The sequence below is a fragment of the Carlito syrichta genome, unplaced genomic scaffold (assembly GCF_000164805.1).
Source record: "Carlito syrichta isolate Samal-C Ts95f unplaced genomic scaffold, Tarsius_syrichta-2.0.1 Scaffold302880, whole genome shotgun sequence".
Taxonomy (NCBI): domain Eukaryota; kingdom Metazoa; phylum Chordata; class Mammalia; order Primates; family Tarsiidae; genus Carlito; species Carlito syrichta.
The window spans coordinates 993699-1013854 of NW_007246976.1; the positions used below are offsets into that span (position 1 = coordinate 993699).

The 20156-nt window shown below is 36.3% G+C and overlaps 1 long non-coding RNA gene across 1 annotated transcript in view; it reads left to right on the plus strand.

Moving 5' to 3' along the window:
* Nucleotides 1-20156, plus strand: part of LOC110595569 — a 63288-nt gene that overhangs the window by 17116 nt on the left and 26016 nt on the right. The window contains exon 2 of the long non-coding RNA XR_002481922.1: nucleotides 4388-4442. This is a non-coding gene — a long non-coding RNA (uncharacterized LOC110595569). The remainder of the gene's footprint in view (nucleotides 1-4387; nucleotides 4443-20156) is intronic.

Here is a 20156-nt window from a genome sequence, read left to right on the forward strand (position 1 = left end):
ACCCACTGATTTCTCTTCACTCAATCCAACCCTAAAATACAACTTTTAAAATTTTCTATTTATTTTTAAGACTCTCACAAATTCTGCTTCTATTAAAAATTTTAGCTTGCATTGAAGATATTAGAAAAACCTTTGAAGAGAGAGAGGAAAGGTAATAAGAAAATCGACAAAATAGGGATGGGAAAGATATGTGTTCATAAACTAGAGGAAAGGACAGACATAGTGGAGGTTGGAGCCATTGAAATTCTTGTTTCTGAATTTTGCCCAGTTTCATCACTTACATATTATTATTTTTCCAATAAAATCCATGTGTTCTAAATGAAAAGAAATGATAGATACACCAGTAGATATTATAATATATTAGATTGTCAGTTAGCAAACATTAACTTCCTTCCCCTCTCACTCCCCAGTCTTCACAGGAGAATTATGCTCTCTCATCCCATTGATGATGAGCTTTGTTATGTGTTTTGCTTTGCTTTTAACGGTCACACACTATAAAGCATCTCTTTGCAAGCTAACAAATTATTCTGCTGCGGTGTCATGGATGCTGAAAGGAGACATGAGACTCCCACGTCAAGATAAAGAACCGTATTACTCACAGCAATAGCAGTAGTTAAAATATTGGTATTTTCCTGTATTGGTCCCCAAAGCTCCAGTTTCTACAGGGCAATATGCCACCTGATACGCACACTCACAGTGAGTTATATTATAGGAAAGAAACCTTGCCCTTTGAGAAACAAAATATTTTATAATGGGAAGTCAACACGTCTACCTTTTATTCTGAAAGGAGATTTTATTTCTATCTTCCAAAGCTATTTGCTATAAAACCTTGAAAATGTAGTCTGGGATAAAGGCAGTCAGTGCCTCTGCTCACAAGATGTATAGAAATGTGAGTGACCCATTGTCTCCCAGTACCATCCTCTGTTAAGGAGAACATTTGCCATTTATCTACTGCCATGTGGGGCCAAGTTCAGTTAAGTTACAACCTAATACAGAGCCATCATAGATACATTTATCTTGAATCAATCGAAGAGCAGTCAGCATGAAGATACAAAAATGAATGTCCATGTCTATAAATCTCTGAATTTTTGGTACCTTTTTATGTAGCATTATTGTACCAATAACTGAGTGATATAGAAATTGGTCATGGAAATGAGATGTTGCCATATCAAAACATCAACTTTGGCTTTAACTTTGGAGTTAGAAAGTGAGTAATGAGGAAGCCGTTACTGGAGGTTTAAAAAAAGTGGTGACATATGTTATAAAATTATAAAATATTTGGTAAAACTGTTGCCTACAGTAACTCAGAAGACAGAAAATCTACCTAATCAACTTATAACATTTGGTGAGTAGATTTCAAGAGCATGAACATATACTATTAATCACAATTGATAAGGTGCTACAGTAAAAAGATGAGCTCAGTAAAAGCTTGTAGGTTTGCAGATGGGATTTAGACAAACTATAGACAGCCCAGAAAACTCAGGTTTGGAAAATAAAATGGTTTCTTATCAAAACAAGATTGTGAAAATTGCAAAGACCAAATCCTTGTTAGCTTTGATATTCTTTGTTAAGACATATGAACTGATTGAAGGGTGGTTTAGCAGATCCTCGTAGCAGGATGAAGGGGCTTCTAGAAAAATTAAGGATGCAGTCTCACAGAGACTGTGTACCCAAAGTGTCCATAATTAAGTCTAGATGGAAACAAGCCTTGGAAGGAACTGTGTGTGTGACTCTTGGCACTTGAATTTAACTAAAGTGTAAGTATATACATAGAAAACAGACCAAGCTTTTGGGAGACATTTATTAGAAAGAGAGTCACCAGTTCTTTTAGAAACTTTTAGAGATATAAAAAGATCTCTTTCTCTCCAATTTTATATAGTCAGAAATTGAACTTATAACTGATGAGCCACCAAGAAGCACTTATTTTTAAATGCCTGATTAGACACAATCAAGAAGGATGATGGCAGAGGAAAAAACTTTAAGATGGTTGACACGAGATCTTTGGAGAACAGTAGAATAGGAGCCACTCTGAGGGTGTACAACCTGAATCTTATTAAAAACCATGACCATGATTTTGTTGTTTGTGGGTTCCATGTTAATGGAGGACAATACAATCACCTTGTCTCAACTCACATGATTGTACAGATACAGGTTTCCTTTGAGTATTCTTGTGAAGGAAGACGCATCTTCATATGGGAAGTGCACAGGTGTCATTCAGCATTGCTCTTATTTTTACTAGCTGAACTATAAGGATATCTCTTATTTTGGTCTATCCTTGGGGCAAGAGCAGTTAGCAAGAAATTATTTCAGCTCTCTACTGTTTCGAGACCTGATGACATTTGTTCTACAAGGGTCTAAAATTGTTATAAACCAATGATTATCATGTACTTTTCATTTTTTTCCCTGTTGAAGAACTAGAAGTATTTATTGTGGATACCCTACCCTGATTGCACAATTGTATATTGGGTGTGTGGAGGAAGATAACTTGTGTTTTTAGTCCATAGGTCACCAGAATAAAAGGAGTTGTATCCAAACTGAATATAGATCATGGGGTTCTGGATTTTGTATCTGTTGCTGTGATTTTAGGGATGCACTGGGATAAGTATATTTTGCATATGGGAAGATAATGTTAGAGGGGAAAAAAGGATACATTTTTTATTGTTAAGTAACTGTTCACTCCATCGCATTACCTCGATGGAAAGAACATATACTATAGCCCCTTGATGTTGGATTTGACTCCATAACTTACTTTAGCCAATGAAACATTAGCAAATGTGATATAAGCAGAGGCTTGAAATGTGTTTGCAAAGTTGGGATCAACCTCTTGCACTTTGACCATTGCCTTGGAAAGACCTGCTAGAGAAACTGCTAGTACTCTAGGTGGGTTCTAGTGTTAGATGCATGAAACAGAGCTGTCTGAACCCACAGACTACAACCTAAGCAGAGCTGTCTTAGCCAACTTGCAGATGCATGAGAAAGTAATATAGTAATTGCTTTTTGTTATGCAAATGGAGATTTTGTGATTGATTGCTTTGTAGCAAAAGTTGACTTACATTTAAAGACTTATGAAACAGAGAATGCTTGCCTCAGGAAGAGGATAATGACAATATTATAGTTTTTGGGTGACGGAGAGAGGGCAGGAACTAAGTCTCAGGCTAATTTATTCAGATAGACATTCAGCAATGAGTGTGCAAAGAGGTTTATGGCCTTCTGAAACCAACTATTACTTTATTTTTTAAGTTGACCGATTTTGGTGAACTTGTATGCTATGCCATGAATCTTTGTTTGGGGGTTCTTAAAATTAAATATTGTGTTTGTTTGTTTGCAGTATACCCCTGAGAATAGTGAACAAGAGTGGAATTTGGGCTTCCTTGGAGTTCGCTGACTTAACAGTTGATCACATTTTGAGGAATTCTATTTGCAAGCTTAGAAAATTACCACATAGAGTTCACCATATGGCACAACTGACTTTGCTTAAGGGAGCTATTGTATTTGAAAAATCAAAAACACTCACTTAATCCTCAAATCTCTCTTTTTTTCCCCCTACTGTCATGGTTTCCATGACTACATTTCACAGCCTCACATTATGTTTTAAATGTAACCATTTCTACAGAAAAACATCATGAAGAATTTTCAGAAGGAAGAAAGTAAGAGGGAAGTTTAATGGACAAATGATATTTGCTAACTTCCACAACTTGTTTTGAGATTGAGTACAATACAAATGGGAAATATATTTTTAAAGCATGATGTCTTAAGTTTTTAAGATAGGTTCTATGATAGACTATAGATACTGGAGATATACAACTTCAAATATCAAATAAGGATTGGTGAGGACAAACTTGTATGTAGTGAATTAGATTCTTATACCTCCTAACAGCTCTTGTAAATATTTTTCTTTTTTCTCTTATGTTTGTTTTAGGTGTGTTTTGATAATTATCTATTTGGGTGGGAGAAGGGGAAGCAACACATATTTTTCCCCTAATGAATTTCTTAAGATTAAAAAAAGGTAGGTAAAGATAAAAAAAGGCAGATAAAGATTTCTCTTTTTTTTTCCTATTAGGAAAGGGAATGTTGAATTTAATTCCACTACTTACAAACGTTCTTTAGAGCTGGCCTTTCCTAGTGCACCTTTCATTTTATTGAAGGCCATATGTTGTTTTCAGTTGCATGAACACTCTCTAGTTCACAAAGCTATTATTGTGTGTTAAATGAATGCTATGGGGATTCTGGCACACTGCCTCCAGAGCCAGGGATCTTTACTGGTGTGTTTTTTAAGCTCTGGTGTAAGGGCCTTATAAAGTTGTTACTAGAAAATAAAAAAACCAAATATGCCTCATCTTACACATACACATAACCCTGCATAAAAGCTTCTCATTTTTTGTTATAGAAAAACATCATTCTGATTCAAGAGGAATAACACTTGACATATAGGTTTGATGTAGGTAAGTGTTACTTTTTTCACCTGTACATTTCAATGTTTAATGTCTTTTTGTTAGTAATTAGCATAAATAAAATTGGCCCACCATTAGCAGTGCCATTTCTACCTTGTGGGGGAAAAAAAATACTTTGTCAGGTTTTCAGTGAAGAACTCTGTAAGTTGAAGAATCAAGAATCAACACCGGACAAGTCAAAAGTTGCATGACCTGAAAATGCATAAGTCACATCAGAAGTTACTCTAGGAGTCTTAAAGCCCTAGATCATTGTCTTCTATTTCCCGTCTAAGTGGGTGGAAGGGTGATATGAAGACAGCCTCATTGCATTTCCATTTTCTTTCTCTTCAACTATTGAAGGCTAAAGTTTCTGATGAAGTTTCAAGGTGATGACATAAAAATGGCAGGGTCATTCTTTTTTGGAGAACTTGCAGCATCCGGCACCCTGTTGCTCTTACTTGTTTCTCTCCTGCATTAATATAGGCAAGCCAGTTGACATGCATGCACTAACAGAAATGAGTAAGTGTTGGGTGCAGTAGGAATCGCATGGGGAATTGCCTTTGTGTGTACGTCCATGACTGTTGCAGGGTTTTGCAAGTACCATGTCTCCTGTTTGTGACTATTTGTACAAAACTGCACATATGAATATGAATAAGTAAAATTTTTTAAAGTAATATGCATTAGATGATATCTGAAGGAAAACTCAACCTCTCAAACTTGAGTGAACATTTTCTCACACAGATGAATAAAAAGAATGTGCATCCAATTGGGGAATGAAAGGAGGACTTCAGAGAAAATGGTAAAATATTTTCCTCAAAAAATATTTTCCTCCATAAAAACATAAAATAGTCAAAGTCAACTTTTTCAGATTTTTTTTTTAGAAAGATGAAAATTAAAAAAGGTTTGCAGACATCTTCAGAATTCTAGTCAAGAAAAATAGTCGAATCTCTGTAAGAACAGTGAAATATGTGACATGTTAACTTGCCTTTTTCCCATTCCCCTGACCAGCTCTACAGAAGCCTTTAAAAAGCACAGCAGCCGGGCTCGGTGGCTCAGCCTGTAATCCCCACCTTTGGGAGGCTGAGGTGAGTGGATTGCCTGACCCCAAGGGTTCGAGACCCGCCTGGGCAGGCGAGACCTCATCTCTACAATAAATAAAAAAAATCAGCCGGGCCTGGTAGCGCGCGCCTGTAATTCTGGCTACTCGGAAGACTGAGGCGGAAGGATCGCCGGAGCCCAGCAGGCGAGGCTGCGGTGGCCGGGAGTGGCCACTGCACTCCAGTCTGGGCGACTGAGTGAGACTCCAACTCAAAAAAATAAAAATAAAAATAAAAATAAAAAATAAAAAGCGCCGCATGTAGTCACAGCTCACTTAATGTAGATAGCCTTTTCTCCAGGGGCATTTGCCAAAATAATGACAGGCAATTGTTTAACACTGTGCCTTCCTGAGGTGGTAGACCACAGTTGGGGGCAAATATGCTAATCAAAAATACTTATGAGAAAAAATCTGGGTAATGGAATGTCTGTAAGGAACTTGAAAAGCTGTGACCTATTTCTGGAAATCTAGAAGTGAATGTACATGTGAAGGGCTGTGTGCATAATCAGGACTGTGAGTATGCACAGGAAAGACCAGAAAAAACCCTTGGTCTCATCTCTTACTAACCTCTGGACTCTGTACAAGCAAGAAGTGAAGGCTAGGGCAAAGTTACAAACTGCCTGGCTGAGTGTTATAAGCATGCCTAGCACACACATAGAGTTTCTTCACAACAACTTTATTTGCTCCCTCACAACAATTTGTTAGTTTCAGGTACTTAAGGAAATCTCTGGACAATTATTTTCTTTCCATCAAACTGAGCAGAGACTTCAGTAGTTACAAATGAGAAAAAACTAAGTTCAGAAAAGTAATTGAAACAACAATTGACTACAAACAACAATAAAAATAAACATCGGAGAGGGCATAGAATCTGACTTCAGAGACTCCATTTTAAAAAAATTTCTAGTTTTTGACAAAAATATGAGACATGCAAAAGAAAAAGATTATATGACCCATATACTTTTAAAAAGCAATCAATAGAAATTGTTTCTGAGGAAGCTTAGATATTGAATTCATTAGAAAAATATTGTAGTCATTTTAAACATGTTTGAAGAACTAAGGTGCATAAGAATGCTGTCTCATCAAATAGAGAATATCAATAAAAAGAAAGTATACAACTAGAAATTCTATAGAAAAATACAATAACTGAAATGAAGAATTTAGCAGAGGTAATCAGCAGCAGATTAAAACATACAGAAATCAGAATTAGAGAACTTGAAGACAGGTCAATTGAAGTTTTTCAGTCTGAAGAACAGAAGAAAAAATTAGGAAAATTAAACAGAGCCTCAGATACCCAAGGGACAGCACTGAGTGTACCAACATATATATATATAATGAGAATTCCAAAAGGAGAAGTGAGATAGGAAAAAAAAGTATAAAGGATATTTGAAGCCGAGTTCAGTGGCTCAGCCTCTAATCCTGCACCTTGGAAGGCTGCAGTGAGTGAATTGCCTGAGTCCGTGGGTTCGAGACCCGCCTGGGCAACTTGGTGAGACCTCATCTCTACAATAAATAAAAAAAAATTAGCCGGGCATGGTAGCGCGGGCCTGTAGTTGCAGCTCCTTGGAAGGCTGAGGCGGAAGGATCGCCAGAGCCCAGCAGGTCAAGGCTGTGGTGGCTGGGAGCGGCCACTGCACTCCATTCTGGGTGACAGAGTGATACTCCAACTCAAAAAAAAAAAGAATATTTGATGAAAAAATGGCCAAAAACTTCCAAATTTGATGAGAATCATGAATCCATGTGTACATGAGTCCACACATCTGAGCGTGACACATCTGAGCTCTATAAAATAGAAGTAGAATAAATTCAAAGAGATTCACACGTAGAACACATCATAATCAAACTCTTGAAACCCAAATACAAAAAAAAATTTATGAAGATAACAACAGAGAAATGATTAGTCAAGTACAAGAGATCTCCAATATAATTTACAGTTAATTTTTTAAAAATCAGAAACCATGGAAGCCAGAAGGAAGTAGGATGACATTCAAAGTGCTGTCAACAGGGCCAGGCATAGTGGCTCATGCCTATAATCCCAGGGCTTTGGGAGACTGAGATGATAGGATCACTTGAGACCAGATGTTCAAGACCAGTCTGTGCAACATAACTAGACAGTGTCTCTACAGAAAATAATAATTTAAAAAATTATCTAGGCATGGTGGCACACATCTGTAGTCCAGGATACTTGGAAAGCTGAGACAGGAGAATCATTTAAGCCCAGGTCATCAAGATTATAATAAGCTATGATTATGTACCACTGCACTCCAGCCTGGGCAACAGAGTGAGATTTTCTCAAAAAAATAAGGCCTGTCAACAGTGGTTTTTATATTCAATAAGATTATACTTTAAAAACAATGGTGACATAAAGACATCCCAGATCAACAAAGACTGAGAGTCCATTGCTACCAAACCTGTCTTACAAGAAATACTAAAAGAAGTTTTTCAGGTCAAAATGAAACAATTCTAGACAATAAATCAAATCAGTATTAAGAAATAAAGAACACTGGTAGTGATGACTTCATATGTATATACAATAGACAGTATAAATAAATTTTTTGCTTGTAATTATTTCTTTTTCTTTCTTATTTAAAAGATTATTACATATAGTAATAATTATAAATTGCATTGATGGGCATCCAATGTACCAGATGTAATTTGCATTAAAATAATACCTTTTAAAAAGAGAGAGAGAAGGAATAGAGTCATAAAAAGAAAGGTTTTTGTATAATGCTGAAATTAAATTAGAGTTGGTCTGAAATAGATTAGTTGCTTTAAATTAAGAGGTTAGTTAACATTCCCAATTTGTTAAGAAAATAACTCAAAAATATATAACAAAAAATGAAACTAAAATAATACATTAAAAATATCTATTTAACAGAAAAGAAGTTAGTAATGCAAGAATAGAAAAGATATGACACATAGAAAACAAATAAAATGACAGAGGCAAATTCTACCTTATCATAAACATATTAAATGTAAATGCATAAAACTTTGTAATTAAAACACAAGAGATCTGTTTGAGAAAGAAGAAGAGTGAGTGATTATAAGATGATTTGAATCAGTTCACTCCTTCCCAACAGTACACAAAATGTCAGTTTCATGTGGGAGAAAACTTCGTTGCGACACACAGTGGTGGGTGCCAGAGCCCAGGTAGAACAAGAAGCAGTTCCTGTGTGGGGAAGACCCTCCTGTTGGGTGAATCTGACTGACATACCCACCATTAGCACCCAGTGGAGCAACAGAATGGCACCTCTCTTGCAGGGCAGGGCAGAGAGTGGGAACCTAGCCTCCAATTAAAGGAGGCACAATGAACACATTTGGATGGGTGAAACTCCCTGCACCCAGTGGGGGTCTCCATGAACACACAGACCAAAAAGTTAGGTATGGTAATCTGGGCACCTTATCCCAGATAAAACTAGAAGAGCTAGGCATGTATAGGGACTGAAATCACACTGGTGAGGTAGAAGGGTGAATGATTTAGGGCTGATTCACCTCCTCCCTGCCAGCCTTCAGTCACATGCAGCAGGGGGCTGACCATTGGTTGGACTAGTTTAGCACTGGGAGAGAAAATCTGCAGAAACAAGAACCTGCTACAGGGTGGAGCACCTCATTCTTTTTCTGAGTAAAGAGAAATCTAACAAATGAGAAAAGGTCAATGAAGAAATGTAAGCAACTCTCAGCATATGAAAAAGCAGCCATCGGAGCACAAAGAGTGGAAACCCCCAGAACAACCTACCCTAGTCAACAGCCACAGAAATCAGAGAATGGATGGCACAAATCATCAGGAACCAAGAGAAACATGAAGTGAAACTCAAAGAAATTGTACAGAAAGTAAAAATGGAATTGGTCAACTTCAAAGAAGCCTATTTGGAAATAAAGAAGTATTGATTCTTGAAATCAATAACAAAGTAACAAGTATTGGGAACAGGCTCAACCAAGCAGTGGAAAAAAATTTCAGACCTTGAAGACCAAAATATGATATGAATACAATCAGTTAAAAAAATTTTTTTAAAAAACTGCTAAAAAAGAAGGAACCAATCCTCCAAGAGCTGTTTGACCTTGTCAAAAAAGTAAACCTATGCCCAACTGTTTTTCTGGAAGCAGAAAGGGAAAATGAAAACACCATGGAACAAATATGCCATGAGGTTATTCAAGATAACTTCTCCCAACTTGATAGAGAGATGCCTATCCAAGCACGAGAGTCAGAGAATCCCTGCAAGATATTACAGGAGAAGGCCACCACCAAGCCACATAGTAATCTGCCTCCAAAAAGTAAGCATGAAAGAAAACGAATTCCTAAAGGCAACAAGAGAGAAAGATCAGACTACTAACCCAGAAAAACCAGTCAGAATTGCTCCAGACTTATCTGCAGAAACACTACAAGTAGAAGAAATTAGAGTCCAATTTTTAAAAATAAGCCATTCCAACCAATAATTTCCTACCCAGCCAAGCTAAGTATCATCAGTAATGGAGAATTAAAATTCTTCCCAGACATCCAATCCCTAAGAGAATATGCTGCCTCCAGACCAGCACTTTAGGAGTTGTATAAGAAGGTGTTGAGCACAGAAAAAAAAAAGGTCATGCACATCACAAAAGTACAGGCAAATCAGAGGTAACAGTGTATATAGAGCACCCAGAAAAATGAAGATACACACACATATAAAAACACAAAAGTTACAAGGAAACAAAGTAACTCCTTAAGAGTCCTATGACAGGGATAAACACTCACATATGAACAATCAACTTGAACATGAATGGACAAAATGCACCACTGAATAGACATAGAGTGGCAAGCTGGATAAACTAGATAAAAAACTGAGTAAACTGGGTTAAAAAAAACATGATCCAACAATCTACTGCCCCACCACAAAAGATACCCACAAACTCTAGGTTGGAATCTGGAGAATGACCTTTCAGGTGAATGGCAAACAGAATAAATCGGGTATCGCTACTCTAATATCAGACAAAACAGTCTTCAAGTCATCAAAAGTTAAAAAGGATGTCGGGAGCCGCAACTCCTATCAGAAGGCAAAGTAAGGGTTACCTGAAAATGGGAAAAACGCTGGTTGGGAGCAAGGCCCCAGCTAAAGCGGATGTGCTGGAGGCAAAGCCCCATGGATCCCATTGATGGGCCCCTTTGATCTCTAGGAGTGTTTGCATAAGACAGAAAGTACCCCTTTCTGATGAAGCATTAACTGATAAGCGAGGATGATGTATTGACGAAACTGAAGTTTGAGACATGAACAAGGAACACAGCAAAAGCACAGCCATTAGAGACGCTAGAGAAGTTTAGTTACCTTCGTCTCCATGAAAAGCAAAACCGTTGCATATAAAGAAAATAAAAGAACTTTCTTATTCTTTATTTTTAATGGTTAACAGACCCTATACTAAAATAACACCTTAGACGGGTAAGATGGAGGAAGACGTTTGTGAGACCTGAGACAAGTCAATCCTGAGGGCAGCTGCTTTTAAACATAATTTAAGAAAGTATAGACATAGTAAATATAAGTTTGTAAGAGGAAAATGATCTAGTAGTATAAGTATAATAATATAGGAGAGAATAGTTAAGTAGATAAAAATAGGATGAGGATTAAAGATAATTAGATAAAAAATAATTAAATAGAAAACAAATGTAGGATATGAGTAGTCAAGTATAATTCATATAAAGGTTGTTAAGCATTATTAGATGATGATTCATATAAGTAAAATAAGAATAAAGATAGATACAGAATAGGAAAGTTTATAGGAAATAATTAAGAAATAATAAAATTAGTTATAAGAAACAATAAAATTAGTTATAGATGTAAATGCCAATATATTGCTGCTAAGTTACATGTAAGAATTGTTAGAAATATGATATAAAAGGGGTAAGGGTTGAAAGGTTACAGTTAATTATTTTTAGCAAAAGTTGTTTCATTCCTGTCTGTTGATTTTAACATAATGGAAACCAAAAAAAGAATAGGAAGAAACAAATAAATCATTGTAAAGCATTTGATTGTGAAGGAGAACATAATGTAAGCATTTGTGGGCATATGTGTGAAGGGGTTGAGAGTTGAAAATGCCTTATATAAACATGTGAAAATTGAATAAACTTTGGAAGAGTCCCGAACTCGACCCAGGAAGTTGACTTATGTCTTCTTCCTTCGGCCGCGTCTGATTCTCTCGCCTCAGGCCCTAACCCTTGTGTTGGAGCTGGTCTCTAACAAAAGGACATAGAAGGACACTACATAATGATAGAAGGCTCAATTCACTAGCAAAAAATATTCATTCTAAACATATATCCACCCAACATGGAAGCACCAGGTTTTATAAGACAGCCACCAAGCAAACAAAAAGAGGACATTGACTCTCACACAATCACAGTTGGAGAACTAAATATCCCACTAATAGAAGCATCACTGAGGCAAAAAATCAACAAGGAGATCCAAGAACCTCAACTCAACACTCAGTCAAATGGACTTAATAGATAGCTACAGAAACCTATACCCAACAACTACAGAATATACTTTTTACTCATCAGCACATAAAACATACTCCTGGAGTGATCACATTTTTGGACATAAATCAAACATGAATAAATTTCAAAAAATCAAAATAATTCCATGTATCATCTCAGATCACAGAGGAATAAAAATAAATATTGCTACCAACAAGATGCCCGGCAAACACACAAAGACATGCACACTAAGCCACATGTTGTTGAAAGACTTCTGGGTCAACACAGAAATCAAGAAAGAAATAAAAAATTCCTGGGAGCAAACAAAAACAAAGATACATTTTGTCAGAATCTCGGGATGTCATATAAACAGTGTTAAGAGGAAAATTCATAGCATTGCATGCACAAATTAAGAAAACGGAACGATCACAAGTGGTCAGCCTAATGTCACAGCTAAAGGACCTGGAAAGGCAAGATCACCTGAATCCTAACTTCAGCAGAAGAATCAAGATCACCAAGATAAAATCATAGTTTCAGGACACTGAAGACAAAAATATCAAAGAAAGGATTAACATGACCAAAAGCTGGTTCTGTAAAAGGATGAGTAAAATTGATGGTCCCCAGGGCACGTTGACTTTGAAAGGGAGATAGAAAGCCCAGATAAACACAATTGCAAACACAAAAATGTGAAGTCACAACTGACCCTGAAGAAATTCAAAATATTATCAGAGGTTTACTATAAAAACCTGTACACAAAAACACTACAAAACCTAAATGAAATGCATTTTCTGACATCACACAACCTCCCAAGGTTGAAACAAGAAGAAATTGAAATTCTAAACTGACAAATAACAATCCAGGAAATCGACTCAATTGTAAGAAGTCTACCCACCAAAATAAGCCTTCGACCTAATGGCTTCCCAGCTGAATTCTATAAGACATACAAGGAGATGATGACGATTGAAATAGATTGAATGTTCCCCAACTCATTTTATGGAGCCAATATCATACTGACATCCAAACCTGGCAAAGACCCAACAAGGAAAGGGAATTCCAGACCAATCTTCTTGATGAACATAGATACAAAAATTCTAAACAAGATTCTAGCAAATTGAATCTAATATCACATCTCAAGGATTATCCACTATGACCAGGTGGGCTTCATTCCTGGGATACAGAATTGCTTCAACATTCACAAGACCATAAACATAATTCAGCACATATTAGCAGATATAAAACCAAGAACTGCATGCTTATATCATTAGATGCAGAAAAGGCATTTGGCAAAATCCAGTATTCCTTCTTGACAAAAAAACCTTGAGCACTTAAGCATAGAAGGAACATTCCTCAAAACAGTAAGAGCTATCTATGATAAACCCACAGCCAACATTTTGTTCAGTGGGCAGAAATTGCAAACATTTTCCCTGGGAGCAAGAATAATACAAGGATGACCACTCTTACCCCTCCTCTTCAGCATAGTATTGGAAGTCCTAGCCAGAACAATCAGGCAAGAGAAGGAAATCAGATGTATCCAGATAGGAAAAGAGGAAGTGAAACTATCCTCTTTGTGGACGATATAACTTTATATCTTGAAAACCCTAGGGAGTCTGTCAAAAGCCTTCTGGCACTGATAATTGACTTTGGTAAAGTCTCGGGGTAAAAAATCAATGTGCAAAAGACAGTTGCAATTCTATAACAACAACAAGCAGAGAACCAAATAAAAAGCATAATGCTATTCACAATAGCTACACACACACAAATGAAATAGCTTGGCATTCACGTAACCAGAGAAGTGAAAGATATTTAAAATGAGTACTACAAAATGTTGTTCAAAAAAATCAAGGATGACACAAACAAATGAAAAAACATTCCATGGTCATGTATCAGAAGAATCAATATTGTCAAGATATCCATTCTATCCAAGACAATCTACAGATTCAATGCAATGCCCATAAAATTACCAACATAATTTTTCTCAGACCTGAAAATGATAATACAGAAATTCCTATGGAAACAAAAAAGATCATGAATAGCCAAAACAATCCTCAGCAAAAGGAACAAAGTGGGAGATATCACACTTCCAGATTTTAATCTTTACTACAAAGATACAGCAACCAAAACAGCCTGGCATTGGTACAGGAATAGGAACATAAACCAGTGAAATGAGACAGAGATTCTGGAAGCAAAAACTTGGTCTCTTAACCAACTCATCTTCAACAAAGCCACGGATAACAACCACTTGGGAAAGGAGACCATATTTAACAAATGGTTCTGGGAAACTGGCTGACCACATGCAGAAGAAAGAAACTGGACCCCTATCTGTCACCATATACCAAAGTCAACTCTAAATAAATCAAAGACCTAAACGTAAAACCGCATACTATAATAATCCTAGAAGAAAATGTAGGATACACGCTTATGCACATTGGAGTATACAATGAATTTTTGACCAAATCCCTAAAAGCAAGTGCATAAAAGCTAAGATAGACAAGTGGGACCTCATCAAACTGAAAAGCCTTTGCACAGCAAAAGAAACTATCAAGAGAGTGGAGAGGCAGCCCACAAAAATGGAAAAACAAAATATATGCTAATTATGTACCTAACAAAGGCCTAACATCCAGGATCTTCAAGGAACTCAGATAAACTGAAAGGAATAAAAACAAACTACTGTGTCAAAAATGGGCAAAGAACATGAATAGACACTTCAACATAAGATATACAAGCACGCAACAGATACATGAAAAAATGCTCAGTCTCACTAATCATCAGAGAAATGCAAATCAAAACTACAATGATACCACCTAACTCCAGTAAGAGTTGCCATCATTAAACAGACAAACAAACAAACAAAAGACAGATGCTGGCACTGGTACGAGAAAAGGGAGCACTTCTCCACTGTTGGTGGTGTGTAAGCTAGTTCAACCTCTGTGGAAAGTGTGTGGCAATTCCTAAAAGAATTAAAATTGACATTCCATACATTCCAGCAATCACTCTTCTGAATATACCTGAAGAAACTTAAATTGTTCTACAAAAAAGACACCTGCACACACCTGTTTATAGATGCACTATTTCACAATAGCAGAAACATGGAATCAACACTGCTGCCCGTCGAAAGTGGACAGGATATAAGAAAATGTGATACATATACATAATGGACTATTACATAGCCTTAAAGAAGAACAAAATAATGAACTTGGAAGCAAATTGGATGGAGTTGGAGACCATTATACTTAGTGATCTATCACAGAAGCAAAGAACTGAATACTGCATGTTCTCATTCATAAATGGAACCTGAACATTAGCACAAGGGAGGAATCAGCAGTCCCTGGGTACTGCCAAGGGAGGAAGGGGGATCACATAACAACACAAAGTGCACCTGGTTCCAAACCGGGGGAAGTGAGGGCCAGTTAGGAGCCCAAATATCACCTGCATGCAGTCTGCTTGTGTGGGTTAACCTTACTTGTATCCCACATTTCTATAATAAAATACAATTTTTTTTAAAAGACAGAAACTGACTGAAGGAATTTAAGAACATGATTTAGTTCAGGTGACTCTCCTCTTTCTCTCACTCTCTAATTTACTTTCTAAATAAAAATGATATTTTCTAATCTAAAAAATGGTATTTCATGCAAACAGTAACTAAAAGAGAGCTGGAGTGGCTATATTAATATTGGACAATTTTTTTGCATATTTATCTTGTATCCTGCAACCTTACTAGACTAGTTTAATAGCTCTAATAGTATTTTGTGGAGTCCTTAGGATTTTCTATATGTAAAATTATGTCACCTGAAAATAGAGATACATGTGCTTATTACTTTCCAATATGAATGCCTTTTACTTCATTTTCTTGTCTACTTGTCTTGACTAGGACATCAAGGATGATGCATCCTTGCTTTGTTTTTGATCCAGGATTGAAAGCTTTCAGTATTTTATTATTATTTGTGACTTTAGCTGTGTATTTTTCATAGATATATTTTATTAGGTTGAGGAAGTTTCCTTCTTTTCCTAGTTTACTGGGTGTGTTTATTAAGAAGCGATGTTGCATTTTATGAAGATATGTACTACTGTACTTGTTAATAACAGTCTACTTTTGTATTTTCTGCTTACTAGGCTACAGAGAAAGTATTCACCATGGGAATGGTTGCATACTTAGTAGGCAGAAATTTTGTTGGCCAGCTCCAATAAGGAGATGACATCTTGAAAAGAAATGCAGCTAAAATCACAATCTCATTGAATATATGCTAATTCACTACTGTTCTTCAAGATTTGTCTATTTCCACACATGCCGATCAGGAAGATTAACTGGGAAAATAATATACATACTAGTTCTGCAATCTACAGTCTTTAGTGATAACATTAGTACATGTAATTCACCCAGGGATATTGTATTGATTTTTAAACTTTAAAAGAGGATGCTTAAAAAGCTTTTATTTATTTATTTATCTTTGGTTCAATAGCTTTGGGGGTACAATAATTTTTGGTTACAAAATTGCATCACATAGTAGTGAAGAAATCCGTGATTTACGTGTACCCAGCACCCCCACTTATGCTCATTGTCCCCAACAGATAATTTTTCATCCTGCCACCCCTATGTCTTCCCCCTTCTGAGTCTCCAATGTCCTTTGTATCATTCTCTATATCTTTGTAGGTTCTTAGTTTAGCTCCCACTTATAAGTAAGAACATGAGATGTTTGGTTTTCTGTTCCTGAGTTAGTTCACTTAAGAAGATATCCAATTTAATCCAGGTCACGCAAAATACATTATTTTATTCTTTTCAAAGAAGAATAGTATTCTATAGTGTGTATATGCTACATGTTCATCATTCACTGATCAGTTGATGGGCATTTAGGATGATTCCTCATCTTTGCATTTGCGAATTGTGCTATGGTGAACATGTGGGAGCAGGTGTTTTGTTTTGTTTTGTTTTTTAGAATGTTAGCCTTTTCTGCCATGATAGGCCTTTTCCATGAATTAGGGAGCTAATTTGAGGATTGTGTCTGTTGCTAAAGGTATTTATTCCAGATGGAAATTTACTACTTAGAAGCTGAAAAAATAATCTCAAAATAGGTTTTTTAATCCCATGGGGCCTCCAGTAACCCTTCACTCTGTCCTGGAGATTTCTGTACCTGTCCTCAGGACTTGGTATCAGTATTTGATCCTCTAAATTAAAATAAAACAGTCATGTCTATAACTTACATTGGCAGAAAACCTTGGAAGTCAACAAAATATGAAATTTCAAAACTCACTGTAGACTGTTGTGGTACACTTAAATGACAGAGCTCAAAAGTTTGTCCACTGTGAGGATTTACCTTCTTTAGTCATTCTATAATCTTCCAGATGTCTAAGAGTGTCACTTCCTCAGTGTTAAAGTTTCAAATGGGGGAATATATAGAATGATTTCCTGACACTGGAGGTACAATTGAAGATTCTTTCTAAAAGTTACTAGTCCTCCCCAAGAGGAAATTGAAAGAAAAGCTATGATTCTATACCTTAGAAAATCAACTTAGTACTCTGTTTACTAGATGTATAGGTGTCATTTGTTACTATTTTACAAGATTGAGTAATACTTTTTGAGATGGCCATCTTTTTCTAGTTCTAAGCCTCCTGCAACCAATTACCCACCACCAGGGAGTCTCATTACAAGATGGTTATGCTATGTATGCTACGAATTGTGGTAACCAGACTCATTTTATTTCTTTCTTCTTTTTTTTTTTTTATTGGAGACTCACTCCATTGCCTAGGCTGTATGCAGTGCAGTGGCATACTCACGACGACCTCAGCATCGACCTGCTGGGCTCAGGTGATCCTTCTGCCTCAGCCTTCCAAGTAGCCGGAATTATAAGCATGCACTATCACATCTGGCTAATTTTTTGTTTTATTGTAGAGATGAGGTCTCGTCAAGTTGCCCAGGCTGTTCTCAAACCTGTGGGCTCAGACAATCCCCTCACCCTGGCCTCCCAAAGTGCTGAGATTACAGGCTTGAGCCACCACGTCTGGCCTTATTTCTAATATTTAAGTTCCATTGTCAGTCACATCACCCTGGGATACTCCAACTTCCATTAAGGATCCCAATTCTACAAAGGGCAGTTGCAATCATTCTGCTGTTCTCTGTATGCTGTGTATTTTTCATGTTCTTGATGAAGGGAATATTCTCTTTTCCCTTTGTGGGATATAGCTAGGGGGCTCATGATATACCTAAAAATATTTATTTTTTCAAAATCAACTTACATGAGGTATAATTATATATAGCCAATTTCACTCATTTTAAGGTCATGTTTGATTAAGTTATATATCCCTGTAACTACAATCAATAGAGTATAAAGCATTTCTAGCTTCTAAGAAAGCTATAACTAATCTATAACTAATCTCCTATAACTAATCTCCCTGCCATCTTCCCTAACCCCTGGAAACCACCGATTTTATTTTTATCAGTGTTAATAAGTTTTAACAGCTTAAGATACTCATATAAACTCATGCACTATGTATTCTTGTGCATGAGTTCCTCCATATCATAATGTTGTTAAGATTCAGCTATTTGGGGAGTATATCAATAATTTGTTTCCTTACAGAATAGCAATCCATTACATAAGTATATCATTCTTTGTATATCTGTTTTCCCATTGATGACATTTGGAATATTTCCAGTTGTGGACTATAGTGAATGAAACTACGATGATATCTGTATACATCTGCTTCTATGGATTTATGGTTTTTGTGGTTGTCCTGTGGAGGGCTTGATGAACTCCATGTTTAAAAAAAGCGGTTTTCATATTTGGAGTAATGATGCCACACACACCAAAAATGTATAAAAATATTTATTTTTCACATAATGGGACTTTCTTGGGAAAGAAAGACAGACAACCAAGCTTGCCCAAAATGACTTGACTGAGACAGGTGCTAAGGGCTTTGGTTTTTATTGTGTTTAGTGAGTGGAGTCAAGGTGGAGTGTTCCCATGAAGTTTGCATGGTTTGAACATCCCCATCCAGTGCCATAGGAGGAGATGCCCAGACTTTCCCATTGACTGTTCAGATTTGGTCAAAAAGGAAAAGGATTGGACCTTACAGTAGTCAGTGGTAAACATAAAAAATAGAGTCAGACACTTTATTACATATGTTTTCAGTTATTTGGGGTAAATATCTGGAAGTGGAACTGTTGGGCCATGAAGTATATATTTGACATTTTAGGAAACTGCTAGAATTCTCAAATGGCGGCATCATTTTACAATTCCACCAGTCATAAATTAGAGAATGAATCTATTCACATCGTCCCCCAAATGGGCTGTTTTAGTCTTTTTAATTTTAGCTATTCTAGTAGGTATGAAATGAAAAAAATCTTGTGATTTTTATTTTCATTTTCTCGGTGACTAATAAAGTTAAGAACTTTCAAATGCTTATTGGCCAAGTATATATGTCTTTTATGAAGTATCTGCTTGAATCTTCATTAATATGAAATTGAGCTGTCTCATTTTTGAGTTACAAAACTTCTTTATATATTCTGAAGGCAAGTGCTCTGTCATATATGTTTCTAATATATACCTACATCTGTAGATTGTCTTTTAATTTTCTTTACAATGTCTTTTAAAGAGCAGAAGATTTTAGTTTTCACGAAGTTCAATTTATCAATTTTTTTCTTTTGAAGTTAGTGTCTTCTGTATATTGAGAAATATTTGCCCCAAGGTCTCAAATATTTTCTTCCATGTTTTATCTTAGGTTTTTTATAGTTTTAAGTTCTACATTTAGGCCTATGATCCATTTTGAATTAATTTTTATGATGTGAGGCAAGCATTAAACTTTTTTTTCTAAAATGCAGACATACATTTGGTCCAATGCCATTTGTTAAAAAAAGTCCATTGACAACCATGCTTTTGCTAAGCCCTGATCCAGCCATGTGGTTCTTTGAGTTCTGGCTGGGCCATGTTTTTCTAAGCTTTGGCCCCCTCCCCTACCATGGGGATGTGAATCTCCTCTCTCTACCCCTCCAATTCACTTTCTAAATAAACTATATTTTCCAATATAAAAAAATTCCTTTTGACATTTAATAACCTTGGCACATTTGTCAAAAATTGACCATGTATATGTGAGTCTTTTTCTGGTCTGTTTATTGGGTTATAATAAGGTATGTATCTATCTTTGTATCAATATGGTACTGTCTTGATTCATGTAGCTTCAGAGCAAGATTTGAAATCAGGTAGTGAAG